A 17923-nucleotide genomic window follows, 5' to 3' on the forward strand; every position below is an offset into this window, starting at 1 on the left:
TCAAAGCGAAAATGTAATAAAGCTAAATAAATGCCTTATGGGCAATACATTGCTTCCATACCAGGCTGTGATCTAACCAGTCAATATACTCTCCACCAAACATCGATGGAATTTTGCCAAAGTTTTAGATGTCATTCAGAATATTTGCAATTTTCAGAGGAAGTAGAGGAACTGCTGTGCTTTCTTCGTAATTGAATTTACATGCTCGGACCAGGTCATATCCTTTGAAATGATAACACTGAGGAATTTAAAGTTGTTGACTCGTTTCCCCTCTGCACCACCGATGAGGACTCGCCCACGGACCTGAAGACTGGCTCTCGTTTAAGAAACAAATTCAACGAAGAATATTAGTTAGAAGTTCAACTTACAACAGTTTTATCCTTACAAGCGGCACTGCTCAGAAATACTGGATTGGCAAAAAGATGAGACTGGTCTAGCAAGTGATTATCTATTACTCAAATCTGGACAAGAGAGCTATTAGTATGGCAGGGTGAGTTGTGAATGGACATGGGACTCATGGACAGAAAGATCCCAGCGGAAAACAAAGGGTTTTGGGGGGGGGGAAGGTAGTGGTAGCGGGGAGATTATTTTTTTTTGTGTATTAGGATCCCATGGTAGATGGCAGAGGTTGTTTAAAACGATGTGCTGGGTGTGGAGGCCCATGGACTGTTAAATAAGGACAAGAGCAAGTCTGTCCCTGCGAATGTGCTGATGGCAGCCAGGAAATGGAGAAGATGCGGGTGAGGTTGGCACCAATGGGCAGCAAGAATGGAAATCCCATTCTTCAGAATTGGAGGACATGTTCCCGAAAGGAAAGCCTCATCCTGGGAACATTTACAGTGGAGACGAAAGAACTGAGAAAAGGAAATGACATTTTTACGTGAGACAGGGTGGGGCGAAGTATGGTGAAGATAGCTGTGACAGTCAGCAGATAAAAGGTGTCAGTAGAAAATTTGTCTCCACGGACTTGTCGAGAAAGTGGAGAGAGGTGTCAGAAATAGACGAAGTGAACTTAGGGTGGAGGTTGGAGGCAAAGTTGATGAAAATGACGAACTCAGCACAGGTGAGTTCAATAACATACTTACTGTAAAAAGGTGACCAAACCTGCACACATTGAGTATGCATCGCCATGCTAATATCTTATATAACTGCAACATAACTACCGAATTCCTGAACTCGGCGCCCTCTTTGAACACCTCCTTTTTAGACTCTGGAAAGGCTAGGCTACCCCAAACCACTGGCGGTGAAGACAGATCCCTTGTTGCACAACCAGCTGCTCAAAGATCCGTTGCCTATTTACAGTATTTCAGACATAGCAGCATTGTTCCCACCCCCAGTTTGCAAAGGACTTCATGGTTGCAAAGGTCGGTATAATACTGCAGGAGGCCATCAAAGTTGCGGTTAGAGTGGTAGTTGGTATTTACATTTTTGATGTGCTGGTAAAAACACTATTACTAGTAAGTGCTTATCACAGGAGAGCCCAACTTTAAATACATGGATGGAAATTACAATGGACATTAACAAAATGGAGAAGATAACAGCATCTGTTAACATAAGGTGGAAAAATGGTTTAACTACATAGTGCCTCATAGGCCTGATTTTATTCTCACAAATCAATGAATCTGCTGTACAAAAAAAGATTACTCCCTGCTTGTACATAGTTCTTTCATTTTGCTTGTGTTTTTTCTTTTCACTCTTTTCTATAAGTGTATACCTCAGATATGTACTTCGTGGAGATTTGTGATATATATGATATATATGTACAATGTCTGAAATACATCTTATGGAAATGTTTGTTTGATGATAAACTTCAATAAAAATAAATTACAAAAATAAAGGAATAGGAGTGGAGGATAAGGTGTTAATTTTGAAAACTAATTGTCGGGTCCACAGAACAGCGCAAACTGCAGGCAGTGAATAAGGTCTAATATCTCCATTTGATAACGTGAAGGTTATATAGGTGCGGCGGCATTCCCATTAATGCTACATTTCATAACTGTAAGTGATAATATCCTTTATGGTAAGTGCTTATAATAGATCCTATTGCATCACAAATCTTGGAATAAATGCGGGGTTGCCCCCTTGTTCAGATAACTGTGACTAATCCACTTTATTGCATTACAATGGCAATGGTCTCCCCAGGGATAGTTCCCAATATAAACGGTGGCTTCTATGAACACGGATTGATATTTGGCCAGTCAGAAGCAGCGAGTCCACCACATCAGGCATTTCTCACAGATAATGAGATACCCAGTAATCTTCCAGTTCCATCGCATTTACTACCCAGTTCTTGCGGCCATTGGAGTTATTGGTAAGGCACTGCTCCGGGATCGACCGCGGATTCAACACTTTTTGTCGCTGCTGCACTCGTTTCGTATAGGTACATGTTCAGTGTTAACGCTTAAGCGGAATCATTGCCCAATAAGGTTCAGCTCAAAACTTTCTACACTTCCTGCTTGCAATGTAAATAAATGTGATGAATTTCTTTCGCTTTCGCTGACCGCTGGGTTATCGCAGCTCAGGAGGAGATCGGAGATCAATGAACCTCTTATTTGTGTACAACAGTACAACACAGAAACAGGCCGTTCGGTCCACAAGGTGCTTGGCGATCAGCATGCCTCCACTACACCGCTGACTCATTCGCTCAGTGACCAGAATGCACTGAAAGGTGAGATAGAGTAGACTGCAAAGTGTCCCACTGCACAATACAGAAACCGGGCGATATTAAGAGAAGCAGGGCTAAATGATTGGGAAAGCTGATCGTCATTCTAACACATACAGAATCGCAGAGAGTAATACAGCACAGAAACAGTCGGCCCATTCAGATTAATGGTGATCGCCGAACAAACCCATGACTGGAATCACTGGATGATTATCTTGGACTATCCTATCAGACCTCGCCGTTTGATCTCTGTCACTCACTTCAGTGCGTCTTCCATTTGACATTCAGAATCGAGGAGAATCGTTTGACGGAGGAAGGTGGGTGGGATTCAGGACAAGCCTTTCCTGATCTGTTTTACCTGTTGCCATCAGAGGCCAGACTCTGCAGTCAACGCTGAACAGCCTCTGAGACATTCCTTCTCAACTGTATTTGACCGCAGAGTGCCACATTCCGAGGTCTGTCTATCATTCGAACATAGTACTGGGATACATGGCTTTCGGTGTTCCCATATAGAGTACAGCTCGGTTGTTGCTTCTCAGATCCGCTGCTCACACTTCCAATGTTCACGCGGAATTGTTGCAACTTCAGAGAGGACGATGAACTGATTTCTGTTTACAGGATAGTAGTTTTCATATCTGGTATGTGATCGGGTTTCTGATGCTTCTGTTCCGTCTAGAAACTAACTGTTTCTGTCTAATTCCTCCTCTTGCAGTGAATTTCGTGGCGATTGTGATCCTGAATCGAGGGAAGTGTGGCCTCTCCAAATGCATCACCCGTTACCTGATTGGAATGTCTGCAGCGGATCTAATATTGGTCGTTATCAATGTAATATTGAATCGAATTAATAACCTACATTTCCCAGTTACTTTCCTATTCATTACTCCTGTGTGTTCCGTTAAAGTTGTTTTGTCTCTGGCAGCTTTGGACTGTTCGGTCTGGTTCACAGTTGCTTTCACTTTTGACCGATATGTGGCAATTTGTTGTCAGAAGCTGAAAACAAGGTATTGTTCCGAGAAAACAGCGGCTGTGGTTTTAGTAACAGTGAGCGCCGTCGCCTGTTTACGGTCCATCACCTGGTACTTTATTTATGTACCCGGGGTGATTATTGACAATGTACCGTGGTTTTGTGTTCAAACCCCGTATTATTACAGTTCGCTTTTCTGGGCTGTATACGGGTGGATTGACAGTTTATTAACACCACTGCTTCCATTTGCATTGACCTTGGTGTTTAATGTTCTGACTGTCAGGAACATTATTACAGCCAATCGCCTCCGCAAGGGACTCCGCCCCAACAGTAAGGGAGGGAACCGCCTTGATCCAGAGATGGAGAACAGGAGGAAATCCATTGTTTTACTCTTCGCTTTGTCAGCCAATTTTATACTGATGTGGATTACGTATGTTGTACATTCCTTAAAATGGCAGGTTGTTAATTTTAATTATACCGACAGAAACCTTAGTGATCCTGTATTCATTTTCCAGGAATCTGGATTCATGCTGAGGCTTCTTGGTTCCTGTACCAACACGTCTATATATGCTCTAACTCAGAGTAAATTCAGAGAGGAGTTGAAAAATGGGGTTAAATATCCGTTCATTCAACTTGTTAGATTGTTTAAGCAATAATATAAACTAGCCTTGAAGCAGAATCTGAGATGATCTTTTCCTTTTATTCATTTTCATTTATTTCCTTTAATTTCTTTTCATTTATTATTGGCAGCTCCAACTTCACCACCGTTCTCTGGTTCTTGTTGAGTCGCCATCCGCCCGACTATTAACTTCCTGAATTATATCTTCTGAAGCATCCTTTCTGCTTTTCACCCAGACGTTCTTTGTAATCCTTAATGTCTGTGTTTGATTTTACCTTCCTAAAGTTTACATACGCTTCATTTTTTTTCTGGATTTTGCATCTAAGAATTACTTACCTTGTCCTTCCTTCTTACTGGAACATATCTGCCCTGCTCTCTGTACATTTGAATTTTAATCAGATGCCAGATTTCACAGCTGATTTATCCAAAAGCAACCGTCCTAATGAACTATACATAGTTTCTGCTCTATGCTCTCGTAATTTGCACTGCTCCAATTTAATGGCCTCCTACAAAGTACGCACTTATCTTAATCTATACCTATCTTAAAGCTTAAGGCACTGTGACCTGTATTCCTTAAATATTACCCACCTATGATCTCAGTAATTCTATCATGTGTCATCTTTTTTTTAAACTACCTACGTACTGTTTCAATCAACTCTCCTGGATGCACCATCTAATTGCCCTGCACTGACGAGATCGCAGTCTATATCGTGGAAGATGAAACCCCCATGGCAATATCTCCTTTACCATGGCATGGGAGAGGGATAGGAACAGATAAGTTAGGAACGCGTTTAATTGGAGTAAGAGAAAATGTGAGTCTATGAGGCAAGAACTTGGAAGCAAAAATTGGGAACAGATATTCTCAGGAAAATGTACGGCAGACATGTGGCAAAAATATCCAAGGGATATTTCAGTGGCTTTCTGCATAAGTACGTTCCAACGAGACAGAGAAGGGATGGTCGGGTACAGGAACCGTGGTTACAAGGGCTGTAAAAAATCTAGTCAAGAAGAAAAGAAAAGCTTAGGAAAGGTTCAAGAAAGCAAGTTAATGATAGATATCTAAAATATTATAAGTCTTGCACAAAGGAGCTTAAGAATGAAATTAGCAGAGGCAGAAAGGGCCATGAGAAGGCATTGGCGAGGAGGATTAAAGAAAACCCCTAGGCATTCTACAAGCATGTGAAGAACAAGAGGATAATACATGAGAGAATAAGACCAACTAAGTGTAACAGTAGCAAAAAACTGGAGGAGATAGTAGTGCTACTTAATAAATACCTTGCTTCAGAATTCACTATGGAAACGGATCTTGGTGATTGTAGGGATGAACTGGAGCGGAATAAAAAGCTTGAGCATATAGGCATAAAGAACGAGGATGTACTGGGGATTTTGGAAAGCGTCAAGTTTGAAAAGTCTCCGGAACCGGAAAAGATGTACCCCAGACTACTGCGGGACGCGAGGAAGGAGATTACTGAGCCTTTGACAATTGTTACGGAAACAGCAACAATAAATATGTAAGTGAGGCAGGGTTTTTTATAACAAATAAAACATTTATTAAATACTGAAAAACAAACCCCCAAAAGTAAACAAACAGCTAACGTAACTAACGGAAATCAGCTGCTGTGTGGCAACTTAAACAGTTCATAAAGCGAAAACAGTTCTTAAAGCGATGTTGCAAAACCAGTTCTTCAAAGTAATGCTGCAAAAGTTCAAAATGCTTACAGTCCATTAAAGGAGAGATTTTTAGACGATTTAAATTCTCTTTCACGTCGTGTTGTTGCGGTTCCCAATTGAACTATACTTTTCCCGGAGAATTTACGAAGATGAAAATGAAATGGCTTAAAGGCACTGATCTTTCCTTTAATAAACTGTATCCAACCCTTTCTGCTATTATTCGCAGGGGTTACCACAGAGACAACCAACGAATTCCTTCCGAATGAGAATCAAACAAGGTCGAACCTGTTTTCACCGTCGAAATCGACTTTCCTCGATCTTTTAGCTCCCGAACTCCGATCTTCACTCTCCACTGATTTTTAACTGGCAGTATTATAAAGAAACTGCCGGCAATGACCTTTTAAACTTTAGGCATTAAATAAAACTCCACCTTTCAACCAAACTGCGTCATAATATTGGACCACGCAGTGGCATGGAGTCAAACTGGCAAATCCAGCCACGAACTGCCCCTCCTCACAGGGTGGCGTCTTCCTTTTATACCCTGTAAAAAAAAGCTGTCACATAACCTCTACTGGCGGGAAAATGACGTCACTCCACCATCACAAGACCACTACCTTAAGTCCAGTATAGCTTCAACACCACCGTTACATGACAAGTACAAGATACCAACGAGTACATAAAACAATGATCTTTGCGACATCAACGGGTACCGTAGAGGTTCCAGAGGATTGAAGGGTTTCAGATGTTGTACTCTTATTCATGAAAGGGAGTAGAGATAGCCCAGGAAATTATAGACCAGTGAATCTTACTTCAGTGGTTGGTCTTGTCATGTGTGATGAGCAAACCATGGGGAGATGGGGTCCAGAGTTGACCCCTCTGTGAACTATGCTGCCAACGAGAGAGAGTGTCACGATATGGGGACAAGCGTGCTGGGAGAGGACCCACAAGCAGGGCACAAACATGTCTTTCTTAGGTACAATAAATTAGCATTTATTACTCGCTACACAGAGGATTGGGAAATGAAGGAGGACAAAGAGGAACACGAGCTTCGGACTGGGGGACTAGGGACTTCGATCTCCGCGGACATGGGACTTGGAAACAGGGAACTGGAATCGGCGCGGCCATGTCTTGGACAGCGGGAATATGGACAGCTGCGGAACTTGGACTTGAACAATAGGAACCTGGACAGCCGCGGACCTTGGACTTGGATAGTGGGAAGGCAAACAGCAGAAATGGAGTTCGAGGTTAATAAGCTTGTGGCGGATCCAACCCCTGAGGGTCCGGACGAGGCTAAGTGGGAGGTACTGGTGGTGGCAATTGCTCGGAAGTTAAAGATTAAGGTGACTACTCGTATGAAGAAGGCACAGGTACAGTTGTTAATAGCACATAATTTCGTAGCCGGGGGGAAATTCGAAGAGGAGGCCTTGGAGTTGTTTGTTGAAGGTAAAGCACTAACTGAGGCTGAGGTTCAGCTTCATGAAGAGAAAATGAAGTATGAACATGAGTTCCGGATAAGGAAGCTGGAGGCAGAGCAGGAGAAAGAAGAGGCTGAAAGGCAAAGAGATGAAAGGGAGAAAGAGAGGCAGTTTGAGCTGGAAAAGTTAAAGACATTGCAGGGAGGGGAACACGCAGTAGACCCAATCAGGGGGTTCAAGGCTGGTCTGGAGGTTAAGTTGGTACCCCCATTCGAGGAGATGGATGTCGATAGGTACTTGCTCCATTTTCAGAAAGTTGCTATTAATCCGGACTGGCTAAAGGAGAAGTGGGCTGTTCTGTTACAGAGTGTTCTTAAGTGGAAGGCTCAGCAAGCCTATTCGGCATTGTCTATAGATGAGGCTAAGGATTATGAGGAAGTAAAGTTGGCTATACTGAAGAGTTACGAGCGAGGCATACCGGCAGAGGTTCCGGAATTTGAGAAAGCCGTGGGACCGCACGCAGTCAGAGTATGCTCGTGAAATGCACAATTACTGTGATCATCGGTGTGCCTCGAAAGGGGTCAATGTAGATTTCGAGAAGCTGAAACAGCTGGTGCTGATTGAGCAGTTTAAGAGCTGTGTCCCCGAGGGTATGGGGACCTATTTAGATGAGAAAGAGGCAGAAACTCAGCCAGTGTTAGCAGTTGAGTATGTTTTACGGCATAAAGTAAAGTTTGCTCCGAGTAAGAGCTAGCAGAAGGGTAGTAGGGATTGTAGAGAAAGCCCAGCAGCGAAGTCCGAGAATAAGCCGGGAACTACCGGAAAGGGTAAGGAGGAGGAAACGCAGGCTGGCAGGAAGTTTCCCAGCTTTACGTGTTATAATTGTGGGAAGGCTGGTCACATAGCATCAAAGTGCCTGGCTACGAAGAAAGAGACAGGGAAAGGAAAGGCGACAACTCCGACGGGCTGCATTGAACTGATCACCAGGCCGATGAAGAAGGAGAGGTCAGATAGAGTTCAAGAGGGGCGTGAGAAGTTTATTTCGGACGGGTTCGTATCTATGGAGGTGGGGTCAGCCCTAGTTCCAGTGCGGATCTGGAGAGACACTGGGGCTTGTCAGTTATTGATCTTAATGAATGTGTTCGAATTCAGAGCTGAGACCGAGACTGGGGAGGTAAATGTGATAAAATGTATCGGAAAAGGGACTGAGGGCGTACCTTTGCACAAGGTATTTCTGAAGTGTGACCTGGTATCCAGACCAGTCAAGATGGGGGCGCGATCTGAACTACCGATGGACGACGTGGATGTCTTACTCGGTAATGATCTTGCAGGTGGGGATGTGTATTCAGCAGTGAAGCTAATGAGCAAGCCTGTAAGTGCTGAGGACCCGCTCATAGGTTCCAAGGTCTGTCCCGCCTGCGCAGTGGAGAAAGGCGGCTGAGACAGGCACAAGTTTAACTGTGTCCGGCGTTGATTTAGCTGAGACGTTTTTACCAGCCTTGTATCAGGAGGGGTTAAAGGATGAGAAGAAAGAGGATAGTGGAGTTAAGGAAAGTAAGGGAGAGAAGGTGGATTTACCATTAGCGAGAAAGGAAGTTATAAAGGAGGAGAGACGTGATAAGGAGCTTGTGGCGTTGAAAGAGACAGCTCTCTCTCTCTCTGAAGCAGGAATTAAGAAGGAATCATTGGGCTACTAGATGAAGGAGGGAGTATTAATGAGAAAGTGGAGGCCGACCACCGCGCCTGCAGATGAGGAATGGGCGGTGGTACATCAGGTGGTAGTTCTGAAGGTTTATCGGGACGAAATTTTGAACCTGGCCCATAAGATAATCCTAGGTGGACATTTTGGACTGAGGAACACAGTGGATAGAGTTATGAGAGACTTTTACTGGCCAAATATGAGGAAGGATATTATCGACTGTTGTAGAAGTTATCATACGTGTCAGGTGGTAGGAAAGCCTAACCAGGCTATCCCTCAGCCACTTCTTCGACCGATACCCGCCTTCGGGGAACCTTTTTCCGGAGTCATTGTGAATTTTGTGGGTCCCCTGCCTAGAACGGCAAGTGGCCGGCAGATCGTGATGACCATCATGTGCTGCCACTAGATTCCCGGAGTTTGTGCCCCAAGGGAACATCAAAGTGCCCGCGATGGTAAAGGCACTCATAAAATTTTTCACCACGGTAGGGTTGCCTAGGGAGATCCAGTCAGATCAGGGGAGTACCTTCACATCCCGCACATTCCGGCAGATGATGTCTGAGATGGGAGCTAAAAAATTTTGGCCTCTGCATACCACCCGGAATCCCAAGGGGCATTGGAAAGATTCCACGCGACCTTCAAGACCTTGATTAAAACTTACTGTCAGGAAAACACTCGAGACTGGGATGATGCATTGCCACTTCTGCTATTCGCAGTGTGATTCATGGTTCAGGAATCACTGGGGTTCAGCCCATTCGAGCTCGTCTTCGGACATAGGCCCAGATGACTTCTGACCTTACTTAAAGAGCAATGTTCGAACCCGACAGTGCATGTCAATGTGATTGACTACGTTTTGAAATTCCGAGAGAGGCTTAGCAGGATATGTGACCTTTGCCAAGGAAAATCTACAAGACACCCAAGTTAAAATGAAGCAATGGTATGGTAGACGAGCAAGAGAACAGGTATTACAAGTGGGTGACCAGCTGCCAAGGTCCGTACAAGGTACTTAAGAAAATAGACTCTCTGAACTATGTTATTGAAACCCCTGATAGAAGCCGAGCCAGTTAGTACACGTTAATATGCTAAAAGCATATCATCATCCAAAAGCTGCCCCAGTCTGTGCTGTCACGAAAATAAATGAGGCTGTAAGAATTGATAACGAGGGGCCAGATCATCTTGAAAAGATAAATATAGTGCCCACCAGACTAGAGAACTCTATTGTTTTGGCCAACTTTGCTGATAAGGTCTCTCACCTAACCCCTAAACAGAGCAAGCAGCTGACAAAACTAATTAACAAGCATGCAGATTTATGTCCAGATGTCCCGAGGCAATGCAAGGGGACAGTTACATGATGTAACGTTACTTCAGCCCAGCCTATTAAACAGCACCCCTATCGGATGAATTTGGAAAAGAGCAAGCTCCTGGAAATAGAAATTGAACCTGTGCTAGCTGCTGGTATTATCAAGGAATCTTCCTCAGAGTGGGCATCTCCATGCGTGGTTGCCCCGAAGCCTGATGGTAGTGTAAGGCTTTCTACAGTTTACAGGAAGGTGAATGCCATCACAAAGACTGATGCTTACCCTATTCCAAGGGTAGATGATTGCATTGATAAAGTGGGTAAGGCTAGATACGTCACCAAGATTGACTTGTTAAAAGGGTACTGGTGTGTTCCTTTAACTGCCAGGACTCGAGAAATTTCAGCATTTGTCACACCATCAGGGTTCTATGAGTATAAGGTCTTGTCTCTTGGAATGAAAAACGCTCCAGGAATATTTCAAAGAATGATTGACTCAGTGATTAAAGGGTTAAAGAACACAGGGGCTTACATTGACGATTATTGGTTTGGTGTGATACGTGGGACGCGCACATTGAGGCTGTGGAGGAACTGTTTAAACGGCCGTCTGCAGCTAACCTCACAGTGAACCTCACCAAAAGTGAATTCGGCCACGCCTCGGACACATACCTGGGGTATGTGGTAGGACAGGGGCAGCTGGCTCCTGTGCAGGCTAAAGTACAGGCTTTTTCTGAAGTTCCCGGCCCGACTGATAAGAGGGCACTGAGAAGGTTTCTGGGAATGGTGGGGTACTATCAGAGGTTTTGTAAAAACATTGTGGAAATTGCCCTACCTCTTACAAATCTCTTGCAAAAGAATGAGTAGTTTGTGTGGATTAATCCTTGCCAGGAAGTCTTTGAGAGGCTGAAAACTATATTATGTTGCCACCCTGTGTTAAAAACACCTGACTTTTCGAAACCTTTCTCCCTGGCAACCGATGCAAGTGACGAGGCTGCAGGAGCAGTATTACTGCAGAAAGCTGAGGACGAAATTGAACACCCAGTGGCGTATTTCTCTTGGAAGTTCAATGTGCACCAGATAAATTATTCCACTGTAGAAAAAGAATTACTGTCACTTATTCTGGCGTTACAGCGTTTTGGAGTTTACATTTGTCCGGCACAGAAACCATCAGTTTGTACTGATCACAACCCACTGATATTTTTGACTAACATGAAGGATAAAAAATAGACGGTTATTAAGTTGGAGTCTGGTGTTATAAGAATTTCATATTAAAATACAACATTTAAAGGGGACTGACAATGTAATTGCTGATTGTTTGTCTAGGTTTTAGATTTGGAATTTTATCTGTGTTACTCTGCTGGTTAACGGCTACTTTTGTATTATATTAGATTGTGTATTGTGCATTTATGTATTAATTTTTACCCCAGTAAAAATTCTTTTAAGGGTGGGGGTGTCAAGTGTGATGAGAAAACCATCACACCCCTGAGCTGACCCCCCCTGTGAACTATGCTGCTAACGAGAGAGAGTGATAAAGAGGGAGAGAGGCACCACGCTGCAAATACTGATAATCCGAGTAGGAAAAGGATTTATAGTTATGGCTTCTTCACTAATTGTTGACTTTACTTCCAAGTAATTTGCCTGCTTGTGTGAATCCCTGCTGACACAGCAGTGTGCTGCCAGGTGGCTGCTGAGACAGCAAGGAGTGGCCCAGTTTGATGGACATGGTCAGTTGATGGATGGTTGGTACCCAGCAGGGGAGATAAAAATCGAGTCTGCTGAGACACCGGCAGACACGCCACTAGACACTGAAAGAGAGTTGTGCACCCACAGGAAGGTGGGGGCTTCGAGGATTGATTAGGGGGAATCGGTCAGAGGCTCACAGTGTGTGAAGGCAGGCCGGTGGGGACTTGTGTGTGTGTCCACCCTCGCCTGGGTGACAAGATCATCAATGAAGAACGGTCTGGCCTGGAACGGAGTGGTCATAATTTCTCCCTCTCTCCCTCTCTCCCTCTCCCTCTCCAACAGCAACTACCTCGACTTACACTGAACTGAACTGTGCATTATCTTAAGATTATTCATTTACCCCTAGACTCTCATAAAGCTCGATTTTGGTTCTTATTTCTACACTTCTGTATTTATCATTGCTAGCCTGTTATGTATGCATGTTTTCATTTTTGATACTGGATTTCTTAGCTTACTAATAAACACTTTTAGGTGCAGTACCACCAGACTCCAACGTATCAGTCCATTTCTGCTGGTTTGGTAACCCAGTCACGGGGTACGTGACAGTCTTGAGAGGAAAGATTTATGAGCATTTGGTGAGGCATAATATGATTAGGAATAGTCAGCATGGCTTTGTCAATGGCAGTTCATGTCTTAGGATTCTATTGGAATTTTTTGCTTTCTTTTCGCATTCTTCGCGTATTCTTCATCTTGACTCCAGAGACAACTCTCAACCTTTAATAACTTTCGCTCTCCACAGGTACACTTTTGCATTTATAATCTAGTGACGTAATACCCAAAACGAGCTCAAAATGTAATTCAACCGACGAAGGACTCAGTAGACCTATCAGATCAGACAACTCCTTCCCCTCACTCCGCAGAAACAAAAGCAAATTTTCTTTAAAGTCTCCGCCCTGAGCTACGGAAAACTCGGTTTCCAATTCCGAACCCTCGCCGACACTCCCCTCTTCTCTGAAAGGATGGATGACCCATGTCCCCGCCCTTCCAGAACCCCAATGGTAAGAGGCAGATCCACTGCTGTGACTTACTCGCTGGTCGGAACTAAAACCATCTCTTTGCCTGTCGCTTAGTCAAACTGCCGTTCCATGACCGTAGCTTTCCTTAAAACTTTAACTCTACTTAAAACCCTAATCAACAATTCATCTGGGCTGTAGATATCCAGGCCGCACAGAATGTAATCTCTTTCAATCACACCAACGCTCAGTCTATGCGGCGTCCATTACCATGCATCTTAAACACTTTCCCGGACAGTAGTTTAACAGAGGCTTAAACACAAACCCACTTAATCAATCTTTAGTTCAATCACACAACGTTTATCGATCTCAATAGTGAAGGACGCTCCTACGATGAAGCCCCTTTTGACTGGGTGTCTGAAACAGCGGCTCATTAGCCCCGCGTAAACAGTACCGCAATCAGCGGTGAGAAAACCACCTTTCAGAAACTCCGTTGGCGTGTATACGACTTTGGACCCGCCCAACCCGTGAGCTGGGATGTATCGACCACCCAAACGCCGGTTTGGTCGACTGTCAATTGATATTCTTCGTTGCCCACAAACCCACCTTGCACGCGATGGCCAAAATATCAGCAGCTTGGTCTGCATGGGAACAACGCCGCCTGGCCTGCATAACCGAGTTCAGAACCGATATATTAAGAGAAAAAGTAATGCCGTGGTCCGGTCCCTCTCACGACCAGCCGTTGACGCCGCACACACAGGCTGACCAGGCTGACTATACTGGCGTGGCAAGCGAACCAGGTTTATTGAACAGTAGTCACGGACATTAAGTTGGGGAAGCTGGGGTTTCTCACCTGTGCGACGTCTGAACCGGTCGCCGTCGCTCTACCGTGCGCACAAGCTGGAGATGGATTGATTTTGACTCCGTACGTGGCTTCCCGTATCCAGGCCGGAAGGCCTCACAGAAATCGGTAGCACTAAACTTCGCTTGGCGTCGCCTCAGAAATGAGTGTGTGCTTGGACAGCAGCTTGTGTGGAGTGCCAGCAAGGAAAAAAAATACCGTCATGTTCAGTCGCCACTGGCACCTTTTAAGATCTGTAAGCGACGGTTTGATCACGTCACCATGTCAATGTGGACCTTTTTGGTCTTTTTTTCCCGTCACCACCGCAACCACCCCCTCCCCGCAACTCCTGCGGTTTCACGCAGCAGGCGTAGTTCGGGCGTTCATCGGCATCTTGTGTTGTTCGGCTTGGCAAACCGACTGATGTTTCCTTCAATCGCGGTTCCCAATTCAGTTCAAAACTCGGGGATACGATGGCTCAGAACCTCGACATTAGGCTACATCACAGAATGTCGTATCACCAGCAGTACAATGGTCTATGTGAGTGTTTTGACCATTGCTTAAGGGCTGCTAAGCAGTCTTCTCTGGCTGATGAGTGTTCGCATGGTCATCTCCCATGGTCCTGCTGGGGCTCCGAACTGCTCCAAAAGCAGACCTTCAGTCATCCGCGGCCGGGTTGGATACGGCCCTACACTATGAGTGTAGGTGATTTCATTCCTGACGCCACGACCGCCCTGTTGGCCTCTCAACATGTTCCGCCCTCCTCAGTAAATTCAATTCCTTGTCATCTATTCTTACCTCGCATCATGGCGTAGAGCACTCTTGGGTTCCTGTTGACCGACATTCAGCCTCGTTTATTTTCGTCCGCCAAGACCCATAGCGTCCAACATACCCATAGGCTCCGTTCCACAGGTCCGTTCCGCATTTTGGAACGGGGAGAGCCAGTTTATTTTATCATAGATAAGAGGAGAAGAACTGAACTCCTTGAACCGGCCCATCAGGATTGGGAGGATTCCTCTGCCATGCCTCTTCCGTCACGACATGACCATGAGTGTGTCAACACACCTGTGGATAAGCGAGAAGCACCTGTGATTCCTCGGCCCGTGGAGTTCAGTCCAAGCTTCAGAGAGGCCCACAGTGAATTCATGGGGGGGGGGGGGGGAGGTCTCCGCAGGGTAACATTATTAGAAGAAATGTACACAATTCACAACCAGCAACATTGAATTGAGGTTTCACTTAAAAGCTGGTCTGGCGTGATTGGTGGGTGGGGGGGGGGGGGGGGTTACGTAAGAATATTTAAGCGCAATTTTGTATTTAGGGTTTGGAGTTCAATATAATGTGTTATGGGTTTCATTAAACATAAAACACCTCACTTCGTTTCATTTACAAAAACCTACAAGGTCACACTCATGTTAATTTTCAACAGCATGTTTAGCTGTCATGGCAAACGATTTGAGCGGCTAGTCCCTCTCGCTAACAAGGGGAAGATAACTTCCAGTAACAATGTCCTATAAACACACTTCATTTGTTGTCAGTGACGAACGGTTAAATCCAAACAACATTCTTAAAGCACATTTGAATCTCACAGGGAGATTCTATTTTATAAGACATTTATAAAAGACAAAATATTTCCAAAACACAGGGGGAAAGAACTTACAAAAGATGCAACCGAACAAAACGTCCACAGCAGAAATCGAAGCGAGGGGAATGGATTCCAGTCACCATATCTTTCTATCAGTCTTCTTGATGTTCTTTGTCCATTCCTAAAAGCCTGAATTGCTCCTACATATATACATTTTTTTCTGCCACTTGGGTAACTTCACATATAGAGGATATATCCTCATATACCCAGTGTGCACAAATGATCCAAAAGTCTCTTTGAGACGCAGATCCCAGCGACACACCTTTAATACTGTAAAACTAAAGTCCTGGAGTATATTAAGCTCCCAGTTTATTAATACACCGCGTTCACTTGATTATCTCCATCTAGTCTGTAAGCATCCTTGAATTAGACAACCTGGCCAGCCACCTTTGTTTTGGAACAAGCCAAATTAAATAACCGATTGCTTAAACTGAAACTCTTTAGCAGCAACAGACCAACTGTTGTGATCAACATCTTACTTTCGGCAGACGATGTGTCTGTTTGCAAAGCATAGAAACATAGAACATAGGTGCAGGAGTAGGTCGTTCGGCCCTTTAAGCCTGCACCGCCATTCAGTATGATCATGGCTGATCATCCAACTCAGAACCCTGTACCTGCTTTCTCTCCATACCCCCTGATCCCTTTAGCCACAAGGGCCATATCTAATTTCCTCTTAAATATAGCCAATGAACCGGCCTCAACTGTTTCCTGTGGCAGAGAATTCCGCAGATTCACCACTCTCTGTGTGAAAAAGTTTTTCCGCATCTCGGTCCTAAAAGGCTTTCCCTTTATCCTTAAACTGTGACCCCTCGTTCTGGACTTCCCCAACATCGGAAACAATCTTCCTCCATCCAGCCTGTACAATCCCTTTAGAATTTTATACGTTTCAATCAGATACCCCCTCAATCTTCTAAATTCCAGTGAGTATAAGCCTAATCTATCCAGTCTTTGTTCATATGAAAGTCCTGCCCTCCCAGGAATCAATCTGGTGAATCTTCTCTGTACTCCCTCTATGGCAAGAATATCTTCCCTCAGATTAGGGGACCAAAACTGCACACAATATTCTAGGTGCGGTCTCTCCAAGGCCTTGTACAACTGCAGTAGAACCTCCCTGCTTCTGTACTCAAATCATTTTGCTATGAATGCCAACATACCATTTGCCTTTTTCACCGCCTGCTGTACCTGCACTCCCACATTCAATGACTGGTGTGCAATGACACCCAGGTCTCGTTGCATCTCCCCTTTTCCTAATCGGCCACCGTTCAGATAATAATCTGTTACCTGTTCTTGCAACCAAAGTGTATAACGTCACATTTATCCACATTAAATTGCACCTGCCATGAATTTGCCCACTCACCTAACCCTCATCCTCTTAGCATCCTCCTCACAGCTAACACCGCCGCCCAGCTTCGTGTCATCCGCAAACTTGGAGATGCTGCATTTAATTCCCTCGTCTAAATCATTAATATATATTTTATATATTGTATACCCCAGCACTGAGCCTTGCGGTACCCCACTGCCTGCCATTCTGAAAAGGTCCTGTTTACTCCCACTCTTTGCTTCCTGTCTGCCAACCAATTCTCTATCCACATCAATACCATACCCCCAATACCATATGCTTTAGGTTTGCACACTGATCTCCTGTGTGGGACCTTGCCAAAAGCCTTTTGAAAATCTAAATCTTCCACATCCACTGGCTCTCCCCTATCCACTCTACTAGTTACATCGTCAAAAAAATTCTATAAGATTCGTCAGACATGATTTTCCTTTCACAAATCCATGCTGACTTTGTCCGATGGTTTCACCTCTTTCGAAATGTGCTGTTATCACATCTTTGATAACCAACTCTAGCATTTTCCCCACAACAGGTGTCAGACTAACCGGTCCATAATTCCCCGGTTTCGCTCTCCTCCTTTTTTTAAAAAGTGGGGTTACATTAGCCACCCTCCAATCCTCAGGAACTAATCCAGAATCTGAGGAGGTTTGAAAAATTATCACTACTGCATCCACTATTTCTTGTGCTACTTCCTTAAGCACTCTGGGATGCAGACCATCTGGCCCTAGGGATTTATTTGCCTTTAATCCCTTCAATTTACCAAACACCACTTCCCTACTAACATGTATTTCCCTCAGTTCCTCCATCTCACTAGACCCTCTCTCCCTTACTATTTCTGGAAGATTATTTATGCCCTCCTTAGTGAAGACAGAACCAAAGTAGTTATTCAATTGGTCTGCCATGTCCTTGTTGCCTATGATCAATTCAATCGGTTGCCATGTCTTTGTTCCCTATGATCAAAAGCTTTCTAACGAAACGCTGATTATTGTTTTCTATTTACATTTAAAAGTGAACACTGGCTCTGTCATACGGTACGCATTGAGAGCGGACCCAAATGCAAGACACAGACACTGAAGTACTAGGAACA

The sequence above is a fragment of the Hypanus sabinus genome, chromosome 10 (assembly GCF_030144855.1).
Source record: "Hypanus sabinus isolate sHypSab1 chromosome 10, sHypSab1.hap1, whole genome shotgun sequence".
NCBI classification, from domain to species: domain Eukaryota; kingdom Metazoa; phylum Chordata; class Chondrichthyes; order Myliobatiformes; family Dasyatidae; genus Hypanus; species Hypanus sabinus.